This window comes from Kogia breviceps, chromosome 12 (genome assembly GCF_026419965.1).
Source record: "Kogia breviceps isolate mKogBre1 chromosome 12, mKogBre1 haplotype 1, whole genome shotgun sequence".
NCBI classification, from domain to species: domain Eukaryota; kingdom Metazoa; phylum Chordata; class Mammalia; order Artiodactyla; family Physeteridae; genus Kogia; species Kogia breviceps.
This window is the reverse complement of record NC_081321.1, coordinates 73,153,759-73,165,036: the sequence shown is the minus strand read 5'-3', so window position 1 is coordinate 73,165,036 and position 11,278 is coordinate 73,153,759. Positions and strand designations below refer to the sequence as shown.

Here is an 11,278-nt window from a genome sequence, read left to right as displayed (position 1 = left end):
AGATACAAAGATAAGTTCGATGTGGTCTTGGTCTCAGAAAATTAATAGGTACTATAAGAAATATAAAGCTGTACACAAAAATGTTATATGAAGTAGAAAGAGATAAGGGCTGTATCAGTAATAGGCTTTCATTGGAGGTAATAAAACCCAGCTCAAAGTGGCTTGAGGGTATGATTGGCTTATGTAACTGGAAATTTCAGAGGTAGGTCAGGCTTGGGGAGCTTGTTCTATCAGGATTCTGGCTGTATTTCTGCTGCCCTCCTCTGGGTGTCAACTTCACTCTGGCTTCCTTGATGGGAACAACAGGTACGCCCACAGCAACATGAGCCATATTATCAGTAACTTTCAAGTCCAGGAAGAGAATGTCTCCTCCCACAGTCATTGGTGAAAAGTCCTAACACTTGTGCTGATTGTACATCTCTTGAACCAGTCCATGTGGCCAGGAAAATGTCAAATACCTATTGGTTTAGGATTAGATTACCTGGATCAAAGATTCAGTCAAGAGAGATGAGATTGTCCTCATTGGCACAGACCCCACTCCAGGAAATAGGGGTGGGCTCAGTCTCACTGAAACCCTATGGCTGTTACCACAGATTGGAGGGGGTAGAATGGACGTGGGGGGAAATGACAACAATGTCCACTACAGAGGGGCCATGAAGAGCACTTCAGTTCTGCAGATCCAGTAATTTGTTCCTTCTGTTGAGAATCTTGGTGGGGTAGCTTTTGAGCTGGTTGTCAAGGGCATGAGTTGCCTTTGGATATGAAGGAGAGGAGGGGTAAAGGGCATTCCAGGAGGAGGGAGCTGCAGAGGCAAGTCAGAGGGGCAGGCATGGAGGAGCGTGAGTGAAGCGCTGTTAGGCAGACCCATTTGGATGGAATAATCACACAATGTTTTTATGGGAAAGTTCACTCTGTGCTCCAAGTACTTAAAAATATGAGGTTTTGAAATTCAACCCATTAGTAAATTGGGAACTCCCTGTTCTCTTGGTGGCAGTCCTAGCCCTACTAACATTTATGATGTTTATATTTCAAGAAGTGTGTAGTTGGCATATCCATGCAAAATCTTTATAGAAAAACTACAGACTTGTTTGAAAAGATGCCAGGTTACTGGAGAGTTGACCATTGACAACTCAGAGTTGACCTTTGATGCATTTTATAGCAAAATACTTGTTGACAGGAATGAAATGAATTCCTTGCCTCTCCCTAAGAACCCCTGGCTTTCTGTATTTTATTATATATAATAATTTAGATTAGAGATAAAAAGCAGTTTAAAAATCCGATTTTGGAAGAGATGCTATGAATTTTCCTGTACCCAGTGTTTAGCATTTTATTTTGAGTAGCTAAAAAGACCATAACAATTTATGTTATGTTAATTTAACATAAATTGCCTAGACTAAATTTCAAATCTGTTAATAGACTGAAGTACATTAACAGTGTGAATTAAGAGAAAAGAAGAGGTGCATGCTATTGGGTATGGAGAAACCAGATGGGCAGTTACCCATCTGGTAACAGAAAGATAGAGCAATGGATGCTCTAACATATTTTGAGCCTTTTAAAATATCTCCCTGACTTTTTCTTTTCATTTTTTAAAGAAGTCTTTATATTCACTTATTTAGTTGGTTTAGTTTTTTTTGTTTGTTTGTTTTTGTTTTTTTTTATTGAGGTATAGTTAATTTACTACTCAGCTGTAAAAAAGAATGAAATTTTGCCATTTGCAACAACATGGATAAACTTGGAGGGTATTATGTTTAGTGAAATAAGACAGAGAAAGACAAACACTGTATGATATCACTCATATGTGGAATCTAAAATATGAAACAAATCAGTGAATATAACAAAAAAGGAAAAAAAGAAAAGAAACAGACACAGATATAGACAACAAAGTAGTGGTTACTTGTGGGGAGAGGGAAGGGGCGGAGGGGGAAGATAGGGGAAGAGGATTTAGAGGTACAAACTGTCATGTATAAAGTAAATAAGATACAAAGATATATTGTATGGTGCAGGGAATATAGCCAACATTTTTCTAGTATTCATTCATGTTAATTATATTTCTTCTTTTCCTTAAAAGTCTAGGCTAGCACTGTATGGAACTTCCTATGAAACAACAGTAGGACATTTTTAAGCGACTGGAGTCAGTCCTTATCACTGCCTTTGAGGTACAGTTTGATCTTTCCTAAATAGCTCCAAGCTTTGGTAGTGGTCATTCTGCTTCCTCACTGGTTGATTCAAAATCTGTAATTACCTCTAGGTCCAAAGGAGAAGATTAACAGAAGTTACCCTAATTGCTTGTTTTTGTAGAGCTGTTAAAAAAGATTTGGGCTCCAGAAACAGAGGGTGTAGCCAGACAGAGGCAGCCTGGAGTTAAAAAGTCTTGTAATCTTTGGCTCCACAGGCCTATAAAATTGAAGTGTTGACTGAATGCAAACAGCCTGCAGTCTGAGAGGCCCAGGCCCATCGGTCATTTGAAGAGGCGGGGTTTCCATAAGGATTCTGGACTGAGCTGTTAACGGATGGCCCCATTTGATTTCCCCTTCCTCATGAATGCAAGATCTGGAGCTCTCTGCCACACAACAAAGCTTTTCTTAGCTCCAGTGTTCCTGGAATTTAAGAATAAATGAGGCCTTTTGCAAAGGCCTGGAATGAAAGGAGTAAATTGGAAATATTAAGGGGTGATTGTGCAGTAATAATGCACTCTTGTTTCCTGGTGCCACTCTTGAGGTAATTGTTATAGGCTTGTAATTTGTGAGCAAGAAGATTAAGTTCAATATTAAAACGTGATTACAGGCAAGTAGGAGCAGGGGGCTCTTTTGGGAAAGTGTGAGGGATAAGTCACCTCCTCACCTCCAAATATTACAGGTTACCAGAGGTTATGAGATTTAACAATATGGAAAGTTTTGCTGGGTGAGAGGGTGTTTTAAAAACTTCACCTGGAAGCTCTTTCAAGTGGCTTTCTTAACAACAAATCATGCCTTCTCACTCTCCCTGGGATTCTTAGGAAATCTCTGGGTATCTTTACAAAGGAAAAGTTTAAAGTATAAACTACATGTTATACCTGATTGATTTGTGAAATAAAAGATAGATATATTATTTCATTTAAGAAGATGTAATAGAAATCACATTAAAGCTGGTTATGAAAAGATGTTAGAAGAACAATGAAGACAGACTATTAAAAAATTTTTATTTTTTAAACTAGGCAGAATTTGTAAAGGAACAATGGTTAAGCCTCTGTTTCCTTTTCTTTCTAAGCTGAGTTTTTTGTCAGCAAGCTAATTTTCAGTTATTTTAGCACAAATATATTTTAAACAAATTTAGAAACAGTATAAATGGAAATAAATATTTTAAAATGTTTTCAATGAATCTGTTTTTTTAATTTTTTCTTCCTCCTCTTCAAAGGAAGAATCTTTAGGAAATCTTTGTTTTATATTATTTTCATATTTGCTTAAAAATAGGTACTTTCATCTTATTTTATCTTAATATTTGAACTTTTATAAAGTCAGGAGATTTCCTAAAATTACACCTACGTCACTGATCCCTATTCATTACTATATTTGAGTTTCTCAAGAAGGAAAACAAGGTTTGATATTTAAGAGCCTATTTTTTGTCTCCAACTTGAACTCATTTGTGATTTTTTTGAAACTAAGAAACCCAATTAATTTGAAGTGCAAGTTTATAAAAAGAGGTACTTGTTATGGGAGTTTGGATGATTCCCATCTTTTTTTCCTCATAAACATGTCTGAAATCTATTATATTTTCCTCATAAAATGTCTGAATCTATTATATTCTAGAAGACACTGTCTCTTTGACGTTGTCTTGCATTGGCCACGTTCTGACTTTCTGATCCCTGGAAAAAAATTTCAACACCCATTAAACAACTAGGTCTCAGAAAGTAGTTCCTGCCTTATCCATTCAGAAGGAACTTCTTAATTTAATTCTGAATACAATGATTGACTACCCTGAGAAAGAATTATGTCAGTTCTGCATATTTTGGACCCAAGTCTCTTGCACCAGCTCTTTCTCCAACCCTAGGACATGGGTCCCACAGGTAATAAGAGAGAGAGGTCGGATGAAATGTGTGACTTGTGTGGCAGAGTTCAGGACTTAACCCACACGACAATTCAGATGTGCAGAGAAACATAGCTCCTTTATTTTGTCTATTGCCTGCCCGCTTCCTGAGCTCCCACATGCTGGTTTGTGGGAAAACTTAATTAAATTTCCAGTATGTTTTAAAATTAGTTCAATCTGACAATGTAAATAGCCCCTTTCGGTTATACTCAGTCTCTCATATGAAGAAAAATATTGAGTCTTGGAGAGTTTCTATTTCCTCCTGTCCCGTTTCTAACATTGAGTTGGTGCGAGTGGAAAGGTGAGTATTGCTCAAATTTGTGTAGCCCCGAGGCAAAGGAGAAGATTTGGGATTCTTTAAGGTGTGATGTCTTCTGAGCTCCAAGGTCATGGTCATTGATTACTGAATTCTCTCCCAGCTTTCAGAGCTGAGATCTGCAGAATATGAAGCTGTGGGCTGTTCTCTTGGCTCAGGAAATGTTACCAGTGTGGACTTCGGCTGCTTTGTGTCAGCCACCAAGTTTCTAGCAGTTCCGCCATCTGGCCTTCTGTTTTGGGGTCCTCTTCAGCTGTGGAGCCCTTATGCTTTTCTCTGGTGGGCTCCATGGCTGGCCTGTTGGATTTCACTTTGAATCCAAGCAATGGGAAATGCAGATGGCTTGGGAACATGAAATATCGAGGCTTCTTTACCTAACCACACTGCTAAGGTTTCTTTGAGTGGCTGTGCCTTAGGTTGGATACTCTACTAAGTGGTCCCATTTCAGATTCTAAATTGGGGGTAGTGGATCTCATTGGTACTGCATGTGTGACCTATTACCACCTTTCACGGTGGAAGCCAAGATGGAAAAAAATTGAAGGCATGTGTTTACTTGTCTTTTTTCTTCTCTTTTTCACCATCTTATGTCCATAAAAGGACAGACTTTCTTCCACTTCCTTTAAGACACATCCTCTGTCTGCCATAGTGATGGCTTAGCTGTGAGAGGATAGGCATCCTTTCCACACCATGGTAGAACTCTATAATCTAAGTTCTTGGTATCCTAAAGGAAGTATTAAAGTGATCTGGAAAATCTTCTTTCTATGCAATGATATGTCTGGCAAGGCTTGTTGTCTTGGCACGTTACCCTATTTTGCATCTCAGAAGCTGCTTATAACTTTACTACACCTTGAATTTGCTCTGCAAAAAACACCAGTGTTTACCTTGCACGAACTGTATCACAGGCAGCTGTGACACCATTTTGAGGATTTGGGGGAGTCTTGGAGACTGAGCTAAGACCTATTGGTTCTGTTCTTATTTTTCTGCAGCCCCTTGCTTCAGCAATATTCTTGATATTTTGCTAATTAAAATGGAAGCTAAGTGCTCACTTTGGCAGCACATATACTAAAATTGGAACGATACAGAGAAGATTAGCCTGGCCCCTGCGCAAGGATGACTCGCAAATTTGTGAAGCATTCCATATTTTTACTGTCAAACAGAGTGAAGTAAGTCAGAACAAGAAAAATAAATACCGTATGCTAACACATATATATATGGAATCTAAAAAAAACCAAGATTCTGAAGAATCTAGGGGCAGGACAGGAATAAAGACGCAGACGTAGAGAATGGACTTGAGGACACGGGGAGGGGGAAGGGTAAGCTGGGACGAAGTGAGAGAGTAGCATTGACATATATACACTACCAGGTGTAAAATATATAGCTAGTGGGAAGCAGCCGCATAGCACAGGGAGATCAGCTCGGTGCTTTGTGACCACCTAGAGGGGTGGGATAGGGAAGGTGAGAGGGAGACACAAGAGGGAGGAGATATGGGGATATATGTATACGTATACGTATAGCTGATTCACTTTGTTATAAAGCAGAAACTAACACACCATTGTAAAGCAATTATACTCCAATAAAGATGTTAAAAAAAAACCCGGAAGCTAAATGTATTCTTATAATGTATGTATTGTCTTTCTGCCAAAATACAGCCTGCTGAGATGTTCACCATCTATTTCACCTCCAAACCCATCAATCGATTTCTATTACCTTATCCTTCTTTATCTTTAGAGCAGTTAGTCTTAGTGAAATTATATATTTTAATTTGCTTGCCTGCTTATTTTCTGTCTCTCTCACTACAATATAAGCTTGAAGAGAGGAAGGCTTTATCTGCTTTGTTCACTATGGTATTTCAATGCCTAGAACAGGATGTACTCATATTAGGGACTCAATAAAATATATGTTGAATAAACAAATTTATAAATAAATGGATGAATGGATAAATCTATATCCAGATTCTACAGTCAGTTGACTTTCTTTTCCTTCTAGGTTCAAGGTCTCTGCATAGGCTCATTAACAATGGCTGATTGTCAATGACATTACTATAGATGACTAAGCAATCATATTCGTTGAGGTTAATTCTGAGTTGTGTTTTTATTTCAAAATGTTTTTGGCCTGAAAATTTCATTGGTTCATGGAGAGCCTGTTTTTCTGGAATTGGAGAAGTGGTATCCTGACTGTGGAATCAATGGAAGGTAAATTCATGCAACATTCAACAAATGCTATAAACTCTTAATAGCACCCTATTCATTTGTTCATCATTATATTTTGGTACCCAACCCCACTACTTGACACATAGTAAGCATTCATTAATGTTTGTTGAATTGGTTCAGTATGAAATGTGAGTTCAAAACTTCCAATTGTGCTTTAAGTGTTTGCATAAATTACCCTGAAGTCACTAAACCTCAGATAAAACTATACTGTTCATGGTATGTTTACTCTAAAAAACAAAGATTATAAATCCTAGTCTGCTTTATTTTGTCTTAATTTAGGTCCTGAGACACTTCACAGCCAGCTAGAAGAAGGCATTATCAGTAAGTTCTTTACCATTGACACTTCAGTTCCAACAGTTCCACTGTGCTTTGTTCCAACACACTAGCTGGCCTTAAAGCAGCAGAACAGAACTGTTCACAGATTAATCAAGAAGCCCTTGTTATGGAGGTTGAGGATTTGCACAATCATTGTTGACTGCTTGGGATGACTGATTACTTAGATCTCCTACGCTTGAAGGGGCTGACCACAAGAATTGTCCAGTTATCCAGGAATAAGCTGTTCCAAGCCTGTTTCTACAACGAACACATGAGCCCTCTGCTTTCTCATGATCATGGCTGTGAGTCATCTCAGCTGTGTCCCCAAGCCATTTGGATCTCTTGGAAAGGCCTCACCTGTGTTTAGTGTTTTGGGAACTGAGATCTGGCCAAATCACAATGGCCACAGGACTGCTGGCATATTCAGGCAGTTCTCCAGCTGTTCAGTGAAATGATTAAATTGAGTTATCCTAACTCACTTTTATGATGCTAGTTGTGCAGTGTGGGGAACACGCATTTAGACATAGAGTCAGATGGTGGTGTTATTGTCTGCTGATGTTTTGCTGGCACAAAAGTTACACTAATTTTCCATCAACATAGTGTATAGTTCATATGTGGTAGGCCACTTAAAGCAAAGAGGGGCTGATGGAGAAAAGTCACTCTATTCAATTAAAAAATACGTATTAAGCACTTATTGGGTATTAGCCACTGCACTTAGTAGACCCTGAGAGAGATACAAAGGAGAGCAAGAAACGATTCTTAGCCTCATGAATATATCGAATGTTAGATATATTTATGCTTGCAGATAAATAGAGCATATTTTGACATAGAAGACAATTTAGTATTTTTTGTTTGCATGTGGTATAGGATAAACGATGTACTTGCCTTAGAGACTGCAGCGTTAAGAAAGGTTAATGATTGATGACTTTTTCTTGTCTTTTGGAAAATATAGTATCTCCTAACACTTCTTTTGCTCAAGTACCAGAAACATTAAATATAGAACTGAAAAATTGCATAATAGAAATGAGTGGGTTTTATTGAAACAAACCAAAAACAAAAACTAAACTAAACTAAACAATCAAAACATATGAGTTATTGAACTGGAAGTTTAAGTATTTTTTAAACATTCTTTGACATCCATTTTCTTTGGATCTTTACCCCCCTTTTTTTCTTAATACTGAAAAGTACTCAGAAGAAAATCCTATCTGTCTAGATTTATTTTATTCTTTGCTGAAGCCTGCACGGTTTGCAGAGTTCCTTTCAGTTACCAATGTAATAAGGGTGATATTTTTAACTTCAAATCCTTGATGATTATTTTTATTTCTCAGGAAAATCCTTTTTTCACCCTTCTATCCTGCTCACCAGCAGAGAGAAAACAGCACCTTATAAGTCTTTCTTTCCTCCTATGGCGTGTTTCATAATGCCAGTGCTCTTCACTTCAGCTCAGCTTCCAAATTTAATTCATTTGTTAGGCCTATTTTTACCTTGAGACATGAAATCTGAATGTGTTGCTAAACTATCAGAGAAAGTGCTTTTCTTTGTGCCTTCCATCTAAGGCAATGTGTGCTTTCCTAATGGTATTATTTATAGCTGTGGGCTGTGAAAACGGAGCACAGACAGGCTGCTTACATCCCCTGTCACACTTTTTTTTTTGGTTAGAGTAGTTAGTCATTAGTACTGAATTGTTTGGTCACGAGCAGGGAGAGAGTGAAAATGTAAGATTAAATATACTTCATTTTCGTGGTTCTGGTGTGAAATCTGTGGGGGAAATCCCTGAGTGGGGTAACCTGACCAAAGGGTTGCAGGTATTTGGTGTTACTCAGCATCTCCTGCCTCATCCCTTCTGCCCTGGAAGTCTGTGTTTGTGAATTTACTAGTCAGGATGGGCTAGTTCATGTTGCATTAACAAATAAGTCCCCTACCCCCCAACCTCAGTGATATAGGCTGATTTATTGTATCTTCTATACCATGTCCTTTCCGTATTGGCTGTTGCTCCACTTCCTGTCATCTGATGGAGCAGCCTCTACCTGGAACACTTAGTTGTCGTAACAGAGGAAAAAGAAACACAGCAAACCACTTGCCAGCTCTGGAAGCCTCTGTGTGACCCACATCATTTCTGTTTACATTTCATTGGCTAAAGCAAGTCACATGATCACTTCTGAGTCCATCAGAGCAGTGATATATAATCCTTCTTCAGGGAGGGACACTGTAGAGTGGGGCCCCAGAATATCTGGTGAACAAACTACCGCAGTGGGCATTCACTGACTTTCATTTGACAATAGTCAACAGAAAGTAAGAACTTTCCAGACAAGGACTGAGCTTGGCAAAGAGCTAGTATCTTTTTAAATTTTTTCTGGGGAGCTAGAAATAAGGTAGAAGTCCTCATTGCTTAGAACTCTAGGCTACTAGTGTTGAAGGCCACTTTCTAATGTACTTACATACTTGTTATATGTTATATCCATATTCATTATGCTTATTGTTTGATCTACTCAGTTAAAAAATAACTTCATGATGTTTGGTGTTTTATGACTATCATTTTGTCTTTCCTATGTGTCCAGGTTCATCTCTCACCACACTCCTGCCTCAGACTCTAGGCTCTGGCTGCAATTAACTATTTGCTATTCTAGAACTTTCCTTAGAATGCCGTTATTCTTGCCTTGTCTGGCCAACTCCTCTCATCCTTTAGGGCTTAAAGTCAATATCACATTTCCTAGTCTTGGTCAGGTGCCTCTATGCTCTAATAGGAGGCTGCCAATATTTATCATTACCATAACATTTATCCCATGGAAGTATGTGATTGTGTGTTTATCAATTTTTTCTCATTATATTTAATTCATCATTGCCCTGGGAGGCCCACAACTGTAGCCTCAATTCCCATCACTCTCCTCCATTGACCCTGATGCTCCAGCCACACTGGCCCTCTTTCTCTTCTATGAATCAGCCCAATTTGACCACACCTTAGTGCCTTCTCACTAACCATTCCTGTTGCCTGTTCTCTCTTGTCTTCAGAACACTGGTCCTTTTTTGTCAGTCTGGTTTCAGCTTAAATATCACTTCCTTAGAGATGCCTTTTTTCCGAGTACTTAATCTAAAGTAGCCACCCAGACTCTGGCTATCATATCACACTATCTTTGCATACTCCTTATCACTATCCAGTACTTTTTCTTATTCATTCATTTGTTTGTCATCTGCCGCCTTCCATTAGAATATACTCCAAGAGAGCAGAAAACTTTTCAGTTCTGTTTATTTCTGTGTTACTGAGGACAATGTTGGTTATTAATACTGTTAGGTAGTCAATAAATAGTTGTTGACTTTTTAATGAATTAATGACTTTATAGTAGTTCTTCAAAATCAAGGTTAAAGCTTTTATTGTTGTTAAGCACTCAATACATATTTATTTATTATTAAAGAAATTAGTGAAATTCTAGAGGTTCTTCAAAATCCACATGAAATCTCATCTTCCATTGATAATTTCTGCCCACACTACCAATCTTTCACAGCACTTCTTAGTATTTTTTAATCTAGTCATAATATCTTCTCATTTTATTTTTACTGGTTTATGTTATGCCCCTGATGATGACAATATATTTTACTTTAGTTCCCCCTTCGACTCTTAGCAAAAAATTTGGAAATTATATTTTGGGATAGATTTTATCTTATCAGTGGATTGTATAAGAAGACTTTGTTAGGCAAGTGTTATTGTCATAGATTACTCATATCAGAAATGAATTTACCAAGAGTCAAAGACTCCTACAAAGATCTTGAGTCACTCAGACCAAATTTTCATGACCTTCTATGACTAAAGCCTGGAGAATTAATTTCCATGACTCTACGGAAATTGCTCGAGATGGACTATTAAGAAGATGCCATATGATTTGGTAATCACTGAAGAAAATTTTCCATAATTGGATTCATGTATAATTTCTTACTCTTTCAAATGAAACATGCATCCGATTTTGATTTTAATACATTTCCACTTCACTAACAAGGTATATGACCTCAGACAAGTTAGTGACTTCTCTGTGTCCTGGTTTCTTCATCTCTAGGTAGGAGATAATAGTATTGACCTCTCAGAGTTGAGAGGATTCAATATATTAATACACATAAGCACTTAAAACATTGTCAGGAAAGAAGAAGGTGCTACATCATTGTTAGCTATCATCATTATTATTTTTAATAATGTAAGTTAAAATCAATGGTGAACTTCTAAGAGATGTTTAAAATTAAATTTTTAACTAGAAAACAAAGACAATACAATAAACCTTGAAGAGTAATAAGTTGGTTCAACTTACAAAGCTCTGCCAAAGATGTGGCATCTTTACACTTGCAAGCCTACCTGTAAAATTTACCTTCAGAGATTCTAGAATACAGCTTA

At 37.7% G+C, this 11,278-nt stretch overlaps 1 non-coding gene across 1 annotated transcript; it reads left to right on the top strand.

Annotated features, from left to right (window-relative positions):
• The first annotated feature begins 5,416 nt into the window (after window positions 1–5,416).
• Window positions 5,417–5,523, top strand: LOC131767544 (U6 spliceosomal RNA). Its single transcript, XR_009338750.1, has one exon. It is a non-coding gene; the product is annotated as a U6 spliceosomal RNA (small nuclear RNA).
• Window positions 5,524–11,278: the final 5,755 nt, after the last annotated feature.